Here is an 18,644-nt window from a genome sequence, read left to right on the forward strand (position 1 = left end):
CTTCCTTGGGTAGGATGTTGGGCAAGATGGTTGCTAACGTCCTTTCCAACTATGTTTTTAAAATTAGAATTTGAATATTTATGGAGGCCTTTCTGAGAAAGTACAAAGCCCTGAGAATATTGTAATGCATATAGATTCTGCTATCTTGTTACATAGAGAAGAATGGGAACTGATGTCCCCAAATCCAACCAAGATTGGGTATTACAAGTCAGAAGGTTGAGGGTCACTGCTCTGTGTGTTACCAGTGGAGGCCGTCCAGGTTCTTGGCATCTTGAACAAAGAACTGGACAAAACGCACAAACAAAACAAAGAATGAAGCAACAAAAGCAGAGATTTATTGAAATGAAAGTACACTCCACAGGGTGGGAGCAGGCCTGAGCATAGGGGGTCAAGAGCCTAGTTACAGAATTTTCTGGTTTGAATACTCTCTAAAGGTTTCCCAGTGGCCACTTGGTGTAGGCTTCCTGCAAAAGAAGTAGTAGACTGCAGTTAGTTTGATTGGTTGCCAGAGCAACCAGTCAGAGTCTAAAGTGAAGTTACAAAGTTACGCTTCCATGCAAACAAAGACTTGGCCCCAGTCTGGTAGGTTGCAGAAGGCAACCAATCAGAGGTACTTTCAATTTTCCATCTGCCATGTAGAAAAAGTGGGGGCGGTTTGCAAAGGGAATAGCCTCTGGTCCTGTTTTTACTTAGTTGTGGAAAGTTGGGGTTTTCCTTATGATTTAGTTCTAAGAAGTCAGTGTGAATCAGCCACAGGTTTTCTGTCTCCAGAACCTATTCTCCTGCCTCATGTGGAGAGCCCGAGGGTGGAACAGGTAAGCGGCTCGCCTAGTTTGACTCCCCAGATTGGCAGCAGCACTCCAGTGCAGCCCTGGGCTCTGGCTGTGCTTAGCTGGCCCATTTCCTCAGAATCTGCAATTTCATAAATCTGCAAAATTGGCCAGATGCATGGAACCCAGGCCCAACATTCCCCCAGCAAGGAGAGGCGTAAACCTCTTGTATCTGAGCCTCCAGCTTGGCTGCACTTGGACCCATCATGAAAGTCACTCCTGGGTCTTGGAAAGGAAATGCCCCTTTTCCATCTCTCTATCTCATCTTCTCTACCTTTGACAGACAGATTTATCCTATGTCCCCATTGAGGACGTTTGTATCATATCGTATCGTATCGTATCGTATCGTATTTTTGAGACAGAGTCTTGCTCTGTTGCCTGGGCTGGAGTGCAGTGGTGAGATCTCAGCTGATTGCAACCTCCGCCTCTTGGGTTCCAGCAATTCTCCCTGCCTTAGCCTCCCAAGTAGCTGGGATTACAGACACGTGCCACCACGCCTGGCTAATTTTTGTATTTTTTAGTAGAGACAGGGTTTCACCATGTTGGCCAGACTGGTCTTGAACTCCTGACCTCAGGCGACCCACCCACCCACCTTGGCTTCCCATTAATGCTGGGATCACAGGCATAAGCCACTACGCCCGGCAGAGGACATTTTAAAAAGAAACCTTCTTCTTTGAAGTTCACATTGCCCCAGGGAAGGGAAGGCGCTCTCTGAAAGAGATGACCACAGAAAAGCCCCTTTGTAATATGGGGCTGGCACATACCTGTCCTGATGCACAGAGCTGCAAATCAACTAGGCCTTTTGCAACATATACATATGGAATGAGGTTTATTTATGAGAGGGAAGAAACCTATAAAGAAGAGTTATTAAGTCCAGGAGGGACTGATTTATTTCATAGTAAAATTCAGACTATAGTTCAGCTAGAGGAATGACAGTCCCTGACAGGTGTCCATGAATAAATCCCCATTATTCTAAAGCATTCTCTTCTCTTCGCTAGCCACTGGCCAAATTTTTCAGCTGGCTTGTAAATTTGCTCGGCCTCCTTTTCTCCTCCTTTCCTTCCCTGTAATGATCTTCACAGGAGATGAGAGGGAGGGAGCCATACACCCAGCCAGCTTTGAGAAATCCTTGAGTTTTCATCACCTCATGCAGGTTTGCAGAGCCTAGAAACGGAGCTGTTTCCCCACGGGCTGGTGGACACTGGCTAAGAGATCTGAGAAAGCCAGAGTAGGTGTCAGCAGAGATACCTGGCTTCTGTCAATAAACACAGAGAATCACAGCATCCCCACGGGCGGGAGTCCACAGAGTCCTTCCTTTTAAGACTGTTGGTAGGAACTGTTAATAAGATCCTGGCCTCCAGCAGCCATGGCTTCTAAGAAGCTCAGCATACTCAGATCTTGGGCCAAGAGTTCTGCACCCAAGGACACAACAGTGACTGTCCTCTGTGGACACAGACAACTGGGGCTTCCTTGGACTACAGACCTTATCTGCATTCAGGTGGGATGCAACATCTTTTCGGCATCTACTGCAGTGGTTTGTGTTGGCATGTATAATTGTTCAGAAAGCACAAGCTGGCTCTATTAACAGAGTTGGGATGCTGACGGCATAAGCATGGCTAGAAGTTATCTATCTGAATACCAATAGCTATTGTCTAACTTTGTATTTGTCTATTAACGTACAAAGTAATACAGGGTCCATGACCAAAATCTTATTAGGAAACCTGATCCAATGGACACTTTATGATTAACTACATTCTTTTCTTTCTTAAAATAACCTGATGTAGCAGTCTTCACTGCAGGAATGAATGTGATACATATGGAAACTATTTGAGACACCTCTTTTAGCTCACTGTGATACTGGCCTACTAAAGCCTTCCATCGGCATTCCCAAAGTAAAGGATTGAAAACATTTCCCTCCATTTTCCACTTGTGGCCCCAAGGCTTTTTTTTTGCGGGGGGTGGTGGTGCTGGGAGGTGGGGGAATGGAGTTTCGCTCCGTCGCCCAGGCTGGCGTGCAGTGGTGCAGTTTGGGCTCACTGCAACCTCTGCTTCCCGGGTTCAAGTGATTCTCTTGCTCAGCTTCCTGAGTAGCTGGGACTACAGGCTCACGCTGCCACACCCGGCTAATTTTTTTTTAGTAGAGATGGGGTTTCATCGTGTTGCCCATGCTGGTCTCAAACTCAGGCAGTCGGCCTGCCTCAGCCTCCCAAAGTGCTAGGGTTACAGGCGTGAGCTACCAAGGCTTTTGAGTGCAAGAATGAGAGGTGGTTTGAATGACACTGAGTGCCTGATCTCAGTGCTCTCAATCATCAGTCAGGCAATCATGACCCATCTGGAAAGGAGGGCAGATCTTGTTTTCTGATGTATGAGTGGAGAAGAGCTGATTCTAAGACCTTGTCCTGGCCCGAGGGTCAGCCATTCTATTGCCTCTTCTTCTCAATCCCAGAAAGCTGGCAAATCACTGCTAATTCTGTTACTGGTATTACCCAGAGCTGGGGAAGGAGGAAGCTTATCCTGTTCTCAGCTTTGAGATTAGCCCTGGAGCAGAAAATGTGTGTGGCTTCAGTGTGAGAGGTTCTTGCCCAGGGAGGAAGTGAAAGAGGACCTGATCCGCTGCTTAAAACAAGATGGACAAATCCTCAGAATTTTAGGTCAGAACACAGTGTCAGGTCTGCCTGGCTACTTGATATCCTCTTTCCCATCTGGGAAATGGGGAAAAATCAAGCAACATATACCTGATTTTTTTTTTTTCTTTTTTGAGACGGAGTCTCACTCTGTCACTGAGGCTGGTGTGCAGTTTCACAATCTCGGCTCACTGTAATCTCTGCCTCCCAGGTTCAAGCGATTCTCTTACCTCAGCCTTCTGAGTAGCTGGGACCACATGCACATGCCACCTGCCTAATTTTTGTATTTTTTGTAGAGACAGATGGGGTTTCACTATGTTGGCCAGGCTGATCTTGAACTCCTGACCTTAGGTGTTCCACCCACCTCAGCCTCCCAAAGTGCTGGGATTACAGGCGGAAGCCACCACACCCAACCATACTTGATCTTATAATAACATTGTAAATATCCCTTTACCTAAATCCTACCCATATTTAATGGGTCATTTTCACTTATTTATCTCTCCCTGATCTGTCAGGGAAAACAAAACTCAAGAAGAGTGCCTAGATCTCTCATGATCTGTTCTAGAACACATCATATCTATATCTATAGATATATATTTCTCTTAAAATTTCACATGTTTAAGTCTCAATATTCCAGAAAAGTTTTGAGCAGACCCTTTGTCACATATACATATCTTGGGGTCTTCTGGGGATCCTAAATTAGAGGTGGCAGTGGAATAAATGAGGGCTATAGAAACATATGTTGATGAGCACTGATCCTGAAAACTCTTTCCAGACTGTTAGATAACTAACTTTTGTCAACCAGGCCCCATTGTTCTCATGACAGCCCTGGAACTTCCTGATGTGCCCAGAAGTCATCATGGAAGATGGCATTAAAAATAGATGTGTTTGTCCTAAGACAGATTCATGTCTTTACTACAGTCCCTGAGATAGGCTCTTGCTGGGAGGCTTAGAGTCATATCAGAAAGGCCAGGAAGGCTGGAGTGCAGTCAACTGGGGGAAGGATAGTGGAAGATGAGGTCAGACAGTTACCAGGAACCAAGCCACCACGGGCTTGGGATCAGATTCTAAGTGGTTGAAAGCCATTGGAAGACTAAGCAGAGGAGTGATATGATCAAACTTAGATTTTGGAAATCTCAGGTTCTGTTTCCCCTGCTCCTTCTCAGCCCTCTCTGACTCTGGCTGCCCATGGTGGGTAGCAGCCACTTCACCCCATATCCCCAACCTTTGCATTCTTCTCCCCATGCTGCAGGGGTCTGTCAGGTACAAAAGCGACTCTCAGTGGGTACAATCAGTCCCTGTAAAACTGTGATGTTAACCCAGTGTGTTTTCTATCTCATGTGTGGTTTGTCTGTGGATTGTTGTTGTTGTTGTTGTTGTTGTTAGCATTCACTGATCCCCTTCAAATATATGGGGTCCTCGAACAGTTGTAGATGATGTCCTTTAGAAAGGGAAGCTCTCGATAAAGTCATGTACGCTACGTTATTGGCGACAACATGGATAGCCAACTGCGTAGATAGAGGAAAGAATGCGGTGTTCGGGTTTTAACAGAGGATGGCTGAAAAGGTCAGAGAGGAGTACAAAGAAATGTATCTTATAAGAACAAATTCCAAGCAGCAGTGGGATGAGGAGACGCAGGTCTACCTCTGCTGTGGTGGAAAGGTGAGGGTGGCCATGGACTCTGCACGTGAGCCTGCCGTGTACCAGGAAGGTGGACGATGGCCAGACCTCCCCACCAGGACCTACAGAGGCTTCTGCATCTCCACTCTCCGCACTCAATAACCCAGTGGCCTGGCAGTCTCTCACCTTCAGCACACTGGCAGGGACAACATTCTTCAGAGGTGAAAGTACAGTTTAATTTCTGGGCTCACCCAGGCGTGGACTGGGCTGCATAGGACCCGATAATGAAATATTGGTGGTGTATATTTGATAATGTGCCAAGCATGTCTGCCATGCAGCTTGGACGGGGTGAATGCATTCCTATGGGGGTCTGCACCCCTGTCTGCCTGGAGGTGGGGAGAGTTCAGAAAAGCCAGGACTTGGTTGCTTGCATTCTTCATGTCTGCTTAGCAGTGAGAGACCTTCACCCCTCTCCACCCCTCCTCCCTGAACAAATGCGAAGGGAGCACGAGGAGAGAACACAAGAGCCAAAAAGAACCGCTTCTTCCCGCATTTTCCCTGCTCTAAACTGAGATCCTACAGAGAATGGTATTTCTCTCACTGCAGTTTCCCGGTGACAATGGGGTCAAAGAAAGCATTTTTCAAAAAGAGCTTCTTTTCTCAATTTATGGCAGAGCATCCAGTAGCAAGCAGGAAAATGAAATAGGTCTCTGTTATCTCTCCCCCAAAAAGAGACAGCCCGTACAAGGGAAGGAGATAATTCCCATCTGGCTTTTATATGTCTCATAAAATGCACTGTGCAGGCATGTAAAATATACGGGACTGGGCAGACATACGAGGCAGAGAAAGGTACAACCCTGGCTACTTGTGCTTGTTGGGCTGGCAGACAGCAAAGTGGAGGGATTTTTTAAAATTGTCCTTTTTGTGAGAACAAGGATGATGGCAACAGAGAAGCCTGCACGTGTAGCACTTGCTTGGACATTTCATGGTAGTTGAGCACATGGGTGTGAAGAGTAGTAGTAATAATAATATGGAGAAATACGCTGGGCACGGTGGCTCACGTCTGTAATCCAGTACTTTGGGAAGCTGAGGTGGGTGGATCACCTGAGGTCAGGAGTTCGAGACCAGACTGGCCAACATGGTGAAATCCTGTTTCTACTAAAAATACAAGAAAAAAAAATCAGCCAGGCATGGGAGCGGGTGCCTGTAATTCCAGCTACTAGGTTGAGGCAGAAGAGTCACTTGAACCTGGGAGGCAGAGGCTGTAGTAAGCCGAGATCACACCACTGCACTCCAGCCTGGGCAACGAGAGGGAAACTCCATCTCTAAATAAATAAATAATAAATAAATAAATAGGAGAAAGAGTCATATTAAAAATGCTGCTTTTTTCACTTTGTGGATCCATGACTGGGCTTTCGGCTTGCTGGGATCCAGCTTCCAATGTGGGTGAGGGTACGGGAGATGGGGTCACGTCTCCCTTAGAGTCTTGTAGTGTTTGGTCTGTCTGGCTGCGTATCTCCTCACAATATTTAGCCCAAGTCACGTATGCTAATTTGCATATGCACACACACATGTATAGTGTCATCCCAGCCCCAGCCCTCCAAAACTTGCTGTGAGTGCTGTTGCTGGAGGTGGCCTCATGAAAATGTATTCCAAGTTCACAGCCTTCTTCCAGGAGGGAGGACTGGGGCATACTGCAGGCACCTGGTCCCTATGTGAGGTACATCGTCCTTAGAAAATCTCCCAACATGTCCTCTACTCTTTGGTCAAAGGGAATTCAGGAAGCTTAAATGGCAACGCGTATCAAACTGTTCCTAAGAACTAGCTGTGAAGCAGGTCATGGAATGAGGGTTGGAGGACAGACAGCATCTGTTCTCTGAAGAGAAGACCATTTAGATTTGGGCCTTGAATGTAATCTGTTCTTAGTTCTAAAGTTCAGGAATGCTGGGCACAGTGGCTCAGTTCTATAATCCTAGAACTTTGGGAAGCCAAGCCAGGAGGATTGCTTGAGTCTAGGAGCCTGAGACTAGCGTGAGCAATATAGTGAGGCTCTGTTTCTATAAAAAGTTAACAAACTAATAGGCATGGTGGCACATACCTGTGGTCCCAGCTACTTGGTTGGGGGGTAGGGGCGGAGGCGGAGCTGGGATTGGAGGCTGGCTTGAGCCCTGAGGTCAAGGCTACAGTGAGCTGTGATCATGCTACTGTACTCTATCCTGGGCAACAGAGGGAGACTGTGTCTCAAAAATAAAATAGCCTAGGGATGAGGACATCTGGGTTCTTGAGTCAAAACAGAATAGTGTGTTGAAGGTGGATGAGATTATTTATGCTTCTTCCTCCCTCTCCTCTTCCTTTCTGTTTCTAGCCCTTTCACAAGTAATTCTGAGAATTTCATATGCGTGGGGTACCATGCTAAGGTTTAAAGGCAGCAGAGTTAGAGTCTCCCAAGAATCACTGTTCATTGATTCTCCAGTTCTCTAAACCAAAGTGGAGATTTTTAGCAATCCAAGTTTACAGTGCCTGCCCCGTGCCCAGGTCCACAGCATCAGAACATCAAAGGATGGGGTCGAGGACTCTATATTTTTAAAAGTCGCACAGGGATCCTCACAGTAAGCCATGGTAGGAACCACTGCCCTTCTCCACTTCTATTTTCCCAGAAAGCAGTCAGCTGCCCCAACCCTGACAATGAAAGGGCACAGGATTTGAGAGCAGGCAGAGCTTGGTTTCACGAGAGTGCTATGATTTTCTGGTGTGAACCTTCAAAAAATTCGAGTTCGTTACCTCTGAAGTGGAGATGATGATAGCACCCAACTTCTAAAATTTGGGTGGGACCAAATATGATTGTGTATGCCAACATGCTTTCTAAACTACACGGGGCTGTGCCTGTGCCTTCCCTCCTCTCCAGCTCAAAATCTTTCTTCAGGGCTACCAACTGCTTCTCTTTCCCTCAAGCTCTGAGGAGGATCTGTCCTTCCGTCTGTTATGCTCTTACCACTGGGCAGAAGTTCCCATCCCCTTTATACTCAGGGACTCCACCAGCTCCTTTTCCTGTCTCCACACATGTGTAGATCATGTCATCCTTAAGATCTCTTTCCTCAGAACCACTATTCTCTTAAGCTATCATTTTACTTCTCTCCTTTCCTTCTTCAACAGACTTTTGAAAATATAGGATTTGTTTCCTACGCCATTTTATCTCTATCCCTTCATCCCAACTCCTTAATGATTGCAACATGCTGTCTGTACCTTGCACTAAAGCTACTCCCCAAAAGGTAACCAATGGCCACCTACCATTGGCTAACTGACAGGCCTCCTGCAGACTCCCTGCAGTGTTAAGCACCATTGCTCCATCTTCCTAGAGGTGTTCATCCAGTACGACGTGTGGTCTGCGTCACCTTTTCACCACCTGTGGTTTCAGATGACACCTCTATACAGATGCTCTCAGGTCTATGTATGTGGAGTTCCAGTTCTGTATGAATCACTGCTCACTCTGTGTGTCTACCCATTTATTTACCATGAGGCAACTTCCCACTCAACATGCTTGGCTGGAGCTATTCACCCTCTTCTCCTCCTTTTGTGTATTGGTTGGGATGCTTCCGACTGCAGGTAATGGAAGGCCGAACTAAACATAGCTTTAATGATAATAAAATTGCATGCTCTCACATCCCAATAAGTGTGGGAACATACTAGTTTGGGGTCCGGTTGATTCAGTGGCATCAAAGGACCGGGTTGTTTCCATCTGCTTACTTTTCCATCCTGAGGGTATTAAGTTCATTTTTTGGACTGGTTCTCCTTTGGATCCCAAGACCACTGTAACATTTCCAGATGATATGTGAAGGTGCAGCATCAAAAGGCAGGAAAAGGGACTGTTTTTCAAACAGTTCTTTTCAAGAGCTGGGAAAATCCATTCCAGTTGACTTCCAGGATAACTCATGTGTCATTGGATAGAATCTCATCTTATGCCCTGTCTAAACTGCTCATTGGGAAGGAGACTGGAAAGACTTTGATTGCCTGGGCCTCAAATCAAGCACTTGGCAGCTCTAGAATGTTCATAAAAAAGAAATGGAGGAGTGAGATGACGCTGAATAGTCAACCAAGTCAACTGCCCATCCTCACCACCCCCTTAAACAACAAGCCCTCCCAGTTTCCCCATCCCTAGTATTGGGGTTCCATAAACCCCATCCCAACCCACACCTACCACCTTTCTCTCTCTTTATTCTAATCGTGCAATGATACTTCCATTTTCTGATCTCAACACAAAGTACTGTGCCTCTATTCTCATACTGTCCTTTAAACCTGGAATCTGGTACTTTATTTTGCTATGTGCCAACATTTTATCAGAGACTTAAGCTGGCAGGGGAGGGAGTGGGAGGCAGGCATCACAGCTGGGGCAACCTCTTTTGTATCTCCACTGTACACTGGACATCTTTCAAGCCTCACTCCATTGCACTCTGTGCGATTGTTACTGTTGGACTGTGTTTCCTTTGAGGGCAGAAAACCTGCTGATTAACTTCTATATGCCCGGTGCTTCGCATAGTGGCAGCGTGTAATAGGTTTCAATGAGTGTAGGTCAGATCAAAGAATGAGTAAACTGTTTAATAGAGATAGTTATACCTGATGAAATTATGCCTCTGTGATTGTAGTCAGCCCACTCCCCATCCCCAATACAGATACAGAGTTCTTCCCTGATGCTTCAAAGGCCATTGAAATCACTGGGCCCAGGGAAGATGCCTGGGTTTTCCAAAGTCCATCTTAGGAACAGAATAGTATTTGGACCAGATATATTTGGAAAGAAGCTTATAAGTGAAATACAGACCAGAAGGTACCCTGGTAAGGTTATATTTATCCTCCACAAAGTTCACACTCATCATATTCTCTGAGGTCAGAATCCTTAAGAAAACTCTACCAACTGCTACAGTCCATGACATAAGCCACAGAGTATCTTAAGCATAAAGGGAACCTATAAGAATGAGTGGATTTTTTCCCAAGCAGCATTAACATTAATGATACAATTTTGGGTGCTTCAGAAGAGCAGTGCCTTGATGTAGGGCTGGACTCCGTCCAAGTGTCTGGGAAAGGTGCCTGCAGAATGCACGTGTCTCTGTGGCTCATTACTGCCTAAGGCTGAACCCCTAAGTGGAACGCGGGCTCTTGGGCTCCTGGCAGGGATAGGTTGGAATGTGAAGCAGGGTAGAAGTCCCTCGGTAGCCCAGCAGGTACCTTGGGGAGCAGTCTGCCTTTATTTATTCAGTGAGATTGATCAGAGCTCTTTCAGGCCAGGCTGGAAGCACCTGGGAGGCCCCCCTGCCCTGGTGTGGCTACCTTCGGTTTGCACACTGTCCCCAGTCCAGCCAGCCATGGCTGCTGTGACAGGGCTGTTAGTACTAATAAAGCAATTGCAGCAGCTTATATAAGAAAAAACTGCTGGGACCACTTTGTCTTTAAAGTCGGCTGCCCCCTTGGTGGGTACTTGAAGGTTTACACCATACTGCCTCCCCCAGCTTTCCAGCACACTGTTTGGCTAATATGGGTCAGAAAATCTGAGAACCAGTCAGGCGGCAACCAAACAAGTCTATAGGCAGGGAATTTTGTCTTCAGACAGCCTTCCCACACCTGCCATTTCTGTACTCTTTATCTCTCCTGAAACGCCGTCTCTCCTCCCCACCGAGACAGATACTCTCCTGTCTCACCCAGCCAGCACATTGCCGTCAGTGCAGGACCTGATCTTTGTCATCACGCCTGAATGTGAATTGAAGCCCCCCATTACATCTCCCAGGAATAAATACTTGCCAATTAAACCTGCTACTACTAGTGGTATGAAAGACCTTGTTCCCTGTTCGGGTTTCAAGCCTCAGTGCGTAGACATACTCTATACGCACATGCGCATACATGCGCGCACACGTACACACCTGCAACATTTAAACTTGGGAGTTGTACAGTATTTGATCCTCACAACACTGCCCTAAGACAGAAGCAATATTCTTGGCATCCTCATTTTACAAGAAAAGAAACCGGGGTTCAGAAAGGCCAAGTAATCTGTATGAGTGACAGAGGGAATCCAGCCAAGATTTCTACAATTCCAGACTTGGCATTTCATAATTTTGCAACTTTGAGTGGGGATGACCCTACTGGGAAGACAGTCCTATAGCCAGGGGATGGTAGATGTCTCCACCTCTTCAACCTGAAGCCAGGATCCTCCAAGTGACAAATCTGCATATGACCTTATCCTCCTCTGTGCCAGGTCTGGTATCTCACAAAGATACTACTAATTGCGGTGGCCAGACAGTTCTAAATGATTTTTTTCTCACTAAACCAGCCAATCTCTTAACCTTTTAGGGTAAAGGAGTTTCTCTTGCCCCTTTATATCCTTTGGCTTTTCAACATCAGAATTCGATATTCTCACTTGCCTCCAGTTTAAAAGACCCTCTTACTGCCTTTGCCCTCTTTGTGCAGCCTCCCCAGAGACCAGGTGAGGCAGGGGTGTGGATAGGAGCATCTGCCATCATCACTGGGCATGAGTAATTTGTGCTTGCAAATTGCTGGAGACAACTGGGAAAGGCAAAGAAAAAGTCCTTTTGGAAGCAGAAACAACTGGAGAAATATTGTGCTCTGTGAAACAGATAAGCAGAAGGGCTCTTTATTCCCTCGGTGGCGTGAGGCTCGGCTTTGAGGCAGATAAATCTTTACTGGTAATACAGTACTTAAACCAGAACTGACACCTTTTTATATCAACTGCAGAGAATTGCTTTTGTGAGGCTCTGATACAAAGGCTGCCGCGGCTGTCTCTTGCATATCAATTGCTTGGTAGCCTGTTGCTTTTCTCAGTCCCGCCCTTTAAGCAGTCACCCCTGGTCTCAATGTGGCATCAATGTCTGAAAACTACAGGGAAGGAGGGATACCAAAAGGTAAGGGACCACTAACGGGAGCAGGCAGGCATTGGATGGAGTTAAGGTGTAAGTCTGTCGCAGGGATCCTCCTCTGGGCGCCCCTCCGAGCAGGAGTGTGTTGGAGTCAGCCGGCATAGCTGAGCAGATGGGACTCAGTACAGCCACTGTACACACAGCCTTTGCCAGGCACCAGGGCCCGAGGCAAATGGGCTGATTTTCAAGTTTGTTCTTTAATCGACCATTAAAATATACTCACTGCAGGTGAGTTAGATAACACCGATAAGCAAAGAGGACATAAGAACTGCTTGTAGCTTTGTCTATCCTTCCCAGGGCAAATAGATATAATATATAGAGACATACACATTTTTTGAGACAGATCACCCAGGCTGGAGTGCAGTGGTACAAATACGGCTCACGGCCACCTCCACTTCCTAGGATCAAGCAATCCTCCTGCCTCAGTTTCCCATGTAACCATGACTACAGGTGTGTGCCACCATGCCTGGCTAATTTTTAAAAATTTTTTGTAGAGATGAGATCTCACTTTGTTGCCCAGGCTGGTCTTGAACACCTGGGCTCAAGCAATCCTCCTGCCTTAGCCTCCCAAAATGCTGGGATTACAGGCATGAGACACTGTGCCTGGCATCATATACATTTTCAATGAAAATAAAATTGTACTGTTATGGACTGAACGTTTGCGTCCCTCCAAATTCCTAAGTTGAATTCTGCAACCCCCAGTGTGACTGAGTTTGGAGACAGGGCCTTTATGAGTGTAATCAAGGTTATATGAGGTCACAAGGATGGAGCTCTGATATGATAGGATTGGTGTCCTGTTAGGAGGAGACACCAGATCTCTCTCTCTCTCTCTCTCTCTCTCTCTCTCTCTCTCTCTCTCTCTCTCTCTCTTTTTGATACAGAGTCTCACTTTGTTGACCAGGTTAAAATGCAGTGGCACAATCTCGGCTCACTACAGCCTCTGCCTACTGGGTTCAAGCAATTCTCTTTTCTCTTGCCTCAGCCTCCTGATTAGCTAGGATTGCCTGCGTGCGCCACCACACCCAGCTAATTTTTTATTTTTAGTAGAAATGGGGTTTCAACATGTTGGCCAGCTGGTCCCAAACTCCTGACTTCAGGTGATTTACCCACCTCTGCCTCCCAAGGTGCTGGGATTATAGGTGTGAGCCACTGCACCTGGCCCTCTCTCTCTCTTTCTCACTTTCTGTCTCCACCATGTGGAGAAACCAATGAGAAGGGGACCATCTATAAGCTAGGAAGAAAGCCCTTACCAGCAACTGAATAGCTGGCCCCTTGATCTGGGACCTCTATGCCTTCTAAATGGTGAGAAATGAACATCTATAGTTTAAGCCCCCCAGGCTATGGTGTCTGTTGAAGGCAGCCCAAGCTGACTAATACACATTCTACATAGAATTCTACTTTTGCTACCATTTCTACTTTCATGTATCATACATGTCTCTCTAGCATGCATACTTCATCATGCTGTTTCTGTACTCACAAATCTCTGACTCTGAGCTTTCTGCTTCTCTGCTTAGCTAGAGGCCTTACTTCATCTTTCCCTCTCCACCTAACTCAGCTCTCCACTGGAGGTGACGTGGAATCTGCAGACACGATATTGGCCTGGCCAGTTATTAGTTCTGTGACTTTGCCAAGTTAATCTTACTGAGACTCAGTCTCCTCACTTTTGAAACAGGCTAATAATTTTGACATTATATGAATAAGGTGCAGATTAAATAGGACAAGACTTACCAGCACAGTGGCTAGGAAATAGAAGTTCAGTTTTTTTAAAATGGTGACTTTCTGGCCTCCAGAATGTCCTCTCTGCACTGGTGTCTTTAGCATCCTGTGACCCACCATGCTGGGCCTCATCTGGGGTCCCTGGCTGGCTAAGACCTGGTCTGGCCCATTCCTCCTTCCCCAATATGTTTGCAGTGCACCTTCCTTTGTCCCCTGGGCTTGTTTTTCCCCGGCCACTGCTGTCCTTGCTGCCCTCCAGAGCTCTTCAGCCTCCAAGGCTATTGAACAGACAGAGACCCTGTTTTTACATATTTCTTACAGTTCCTTAAACAAATTCACAGGACCTTTGGATCTTGACAGTTCACTGCCAATTGTTGTAGGGTAGCTGGAAGTAGGTGACAGTAGTGTCCCACACGAAGGGGGACATTTTGCTTTTAAAGACATGGGTCTGGGCTTGACTAGATCGAGATCCTTACCTGACCCTTTTTTTTTTTTTTTCTGTGACCTTTAGGAAAGATCTCTGTGGCCATTGTCCTGGGAATCGATGTTAGTCTTTCCCAGCCCAGATTATGGCACCTATCCCATTCCTAACCTCTATGCCTTCTTCTGAAGCACTAGCTTATTCCTAGGATAATGTACCACTTGTAGCACAGAACCTGTAGCTGTGGGTTCTTGGCTAAGCTGGAAACCCACATCCCTGCCAATCCATAGCTTCCTTCCCAAGCAGCTGCCACCACACAATGGAATTAACATAAAACACAACTCGGCAGAGGCACATTTAATTTACAGTGATTATACTATCTATTATACAACACAATTTTAAGTACTGCAAGTTCCCCGGAGAACAGGAGGAGAAAACACACACACACACACACACACACATGTGAAAAGAACCCAACCCTCTCCAAAATCACATAATGACAGAAGAATCTCAGCAACAAAATACAATTCATGGCATAATAAATAGTGTATTTTAAAGTACTTAACATTTCTCAATTCTCTATTTCATGCCCATCAGGAACTCAGTTTATTTCTAGTGGAGGGAAAAAAAACATATATATATGTATCAACAATTTTAAATTCTGAGAGACAATTAGAGCCAAATGGGGGCTTTTAGAGGAGAATATTCCAGGATGAGTATTGGGCAGTTTTCAACCAGATGGAATAACTCACCAGTGCTCAGTCAGCAGAGACCTGGGCACCATGTCCTTGCCCTGAGAGAGCTCTGACCCTCAGAAAGACAGAGCCACACACTTCCTGGGTCCTGACCTCCAACTTCCAGGTCACGAAGCAGGAGCTCATGCTGTCAGTCCCCCCACACTCTCAGGCCTCCTCTGTGTGAGGGAGTCAATAGGGATGACACAAACAACAGGAGCTCTGGTGCTGGTCCAGTCCTGATTCTACTTCTCACTAACCCTGGGACCACAGTGGCCCTCTGTTATCTCATCTGTAGAATGAGCATAACACTAGCCACCTCAGAGTTGCTATGAGAATTTGAAGAGATTTCATAAAATAGCTAGTCAAGTGCATAGCGTATAACAGGTGCTTAGTCACTTTTTAATGCCTTCCTGTTTTCCACTCTCTTCCCTTCTAAAGTAAATGGAGAGGCAACGCCTTTCCCAGAGGAATGGGCCATGAAAAGGGGCTGCCAGGTACCTCTGGGAGGACCTTAGGGACAAGAGGATCTCTTAGGCAACTTTCAACAGCCCCTGTACCTTGAAGGCACTCTTCAGCCTGGAGGTATATGGACACCTGACCCCACCTGGAAGCAGGAGATTAGATTGAGTGGCCTCTGGAATGGAAAAGTTGCACCCCCCAACCTATGGGGCTACAACCAGTAGGAGTGTTAGGTGTATAAGCAGTATGGTGGGTCAGCCTTAACTGAGAGGGCAGAACAGACTGCAGTGAGGGCACCAAGGAAGGAGTCACCGGCCCCCTGGCTCCCAAAGGTGGCAATGTGTGGTCTGTGTGTGTAAGTTACAGACAGTCACATCTGAACTCCACTCCTCCCAGCACACGTCACAAGGACAACGTGTCATTCCAGGCCTCAAGGAAGGGAGGAGTTTCACCCCTCTTCATAGCTTGTTTAGCGCACTTCATTGCCAAGATAACCTTTATTTCTCTCAATGCCACACTTACGGACCAGGGCCCTGTGCTGCCGTAGCACACCTCAGGCCAGACACAAAGTCAATGCAAAGAAGAACAGGACTCTACCTTTCCTTTGTGGAGTGCACATACCAGAAAATGTGCAGGAGTTTCAAACACTGCAGAGGAAGGCGTGTGCCCTCAGAGAGCTGGAGGTAAACTGAGACATGGGGCAAAAGCAGGAGCTCCTGTGCCTCTGATTCCAAGCTTTCTGTTTTTCTGCTTAGCTAGAGACCTTTCTTCATCTTTCCCTCTCCACCGAACTCAGCTTTCCGGTGGAGGTAACATGGCATCTGGAGACACGATGTTGGCCTGGCCAGTTATTAGTTCTGTGACTTTGCCAAGTTAATCTTACTGAGACTCAGTCTCCTCACTTTTAAAACAGGCTAATAACTTTGACATTATATGAATAAGGTGCAGATTAAATAGGACAAGACTTGATGTGGAGTGGGGACATTTCAGCTGAATGAGTTAGGTCAGTGTGGGGTTGCTGCAGGCAGAGGTGTGCCTAGCCCTAATTATCATGCTGTACTTTACACTGATTTTCTCAGGGCCACACTTTAGGGGGGATCCAGACCTTTTCATCATTCTCTATGGGATGTAAGCTTAATGAGAGTAGAAAGTTGCTTGATCCATAATGACTCTTTTCTGTATTATGTGAGAGAAGCAGGTATCAATCAGTGCACACTTATTCACTATGCACTTTATATGTGCCCAGTGCCTGGAGGGCTGAGCTCTGTAGGGGATCCAACATGATTACTGACAGGTCCAGTAATTAACAGTTTTCGGAACATTTTAGTTCATAGTTTATTATGCAATCCTCATAACCCATAAGGTCAGGCAAAATCTAGATATTAATATGAATATAATCTTACATATTATTTTAATCTTCCTTACTATAACCTTCATTTTACAGAATAATCCATGAGCCACATTAACTGGTAATGTCCTGAAGCCAGGTCTTTGGATTCTAATTCCTGTGCTTTTTGCACAATTCTATTCTGCCTCTTACAAATACATGCGAGCAGAGGTGTGCTGTTTGAAGATTATTGCTGAAATATCTAAAACGGTATGTAATGTGAATTCAAAAAGTCTTGCTGACCCCTGGGTTGCATGTATAAATGAAAGAGGAAATAAATCATCCTTTCTGCTATGAAAGCACCAAACTCCAAATATTTACTCATCTTAATGAAGTGCCAGCACAGTCTTGTAGGTTAACCTTCTTATTGGCCAAACTTTACCCCTCTTTTTCTCTGTTCCTTCTTTTCCTCCATTGTTTGTTACAGAGTTACGTAAGAGTTAAACTTGGCCCCTTATCTTTGATTCTTTCCTTCCTTCCTTCCCTCCCTCCCTCTCTCCCTCCCTCCCTCCCTCTCTGCCTCCCTCTCTCTCTGATTCTTTCCCTCCCTCCCTCCCTCCCTCCCTTCCTTCCTTCCTTCCTTTCTTCCTTCCTTCCTTCCTTCCTTCCTTTTCTTTTTTCTTTCCTTTTCTTTTTCTTTTCTTTTCTCTCTCTTTCTCCTTTCTTTCTTTTTCTTTCTTCTTGATTTCTTCCTTTCTCTGTCCTTCTTTCCTTCCTTCCTTCCTTCCCTCCCTCCCTCCTTCCTTCCCTCCCTCCCTCCTTTCCTCCCTCCTTCCTTCCCTCCCTCCTTCCTTCGCTCCCTCCTTCCTTCCCTTTCTCTCTTCTTGATTTCTTTCTTCCCTCCCCTCTCCTCTCCTTTCGCCTCCCTCCCTCCCTCCCTCCCTCCCTCCCTCCCTCCCTCCCTCCCTTCCTTCCTCCCTTCCTTCCTTCCTTCCTTCCTTCCTTCCTTCCTTCCTTTTCTTTTTTCTTTCCTTTTCTTTTTCTTTTCTTTTCTCTCTCTTTCTCTTCTTTTTCTTTCTTCTTGATTTCTTCCTTTCTCTGTCCCTCTTTCCTTCCTTCCTTCCCTCCTTCCCTCCCTCCTTCCTTCCTTCCCTCCCTCCTTCCTTCCTTCCCTTTCTCTCTCTCTCTTTCTCTCTTCTTGATTTCTTTCTCCCCTCCCCTCTTCTCTCCTTTCACCTTCCTTCCCTCCTTCCTTCCTTCCCTCCTTCCTTCCTTCCTTCCTTCCTTCCTTCCTTCCTTCCTTCCTTCCTTTTTGAAACAGAGTCTGTGTCACCCTGGCTGGTTTTTTTCTTTGTTTCTTTTGATTGGATTCCTTTCTGTCCCACCAATTGCTACCCTTACACACCTAATAGAATTATTCTCAGGGCATGTCTGGGTATGAGTCTGGAGATGGGGCCAGATTACGAAGATTATAATCCATGTCACTGTTGTGGGGGCAAACTGGAATAGACTGCATTTAAAAGTATGCCATTTGGCTTTGTATAATAACAATGACACTTTTCTGGAATTTTCTTCAGAGTGAGCAGAAAAAAAACCCAACAACTATCAATCATCTCACCTGCATTGAGCACAAAGTCCCACCCTATGGATTTCTCAGAACTTGGCTGGCCACTCTGGCTGTGGGGTCAATGCTGGGATTTGGGTCCCTAGTCTCCAGGAACCTGTTGGTAGAATACAGGTCTGGAGTGGATGAGACAGGATTGGTTAGTGGACATGAGGCTGGAGAGAATGGGAATATTAGAAAGATTTCAAATGAAAAATGAAGTATTGTAGTCTAACTTGTTGACAATTTCTACCTAGGAAATGAGAAGACTTCAATGTGTAAAGCCCATTGGGGTATCTGAACCACTTATCTTAATCATCTGGCAGGACCTGATTTAGCTTCATGGTCTTCCATTTTCATATTTACATGTGCCTGGTATACCTTAGGGAT

At 46.0% G+C, this 18,644-nt stretch overlaps 1 long non-coding RNA gene across 2 annotated transcripts in view; it reads left to right on the plus strand.

Annotated features, from left to right (window-relative positions):
* The window catches only part of LOC105482106 (uncharacterized), a 180,882-nt gene that overhangs the window by 16,803 nt on the left and 145,435 nt on the right, over positions 1-18,644 (plus strand). The gene's annotated exons all lie outside the window — the stretch shown is intronic.

Source organism: Macaca nemestrina, chromosome 8 (assembly GCF_043159975.1).
Source record: "Macaca nemestrina isolate mMacNem1 chromosome 8, mMacNem.hap1, whole genome shotgun sequence".
Taxonomy (NCBI): domain Eukaryota; kingdom Metazoa; phylum Chordata; class Mammalia; order Primates; family Cercopithecidae; genus Macaca; species Macaca nemestrina.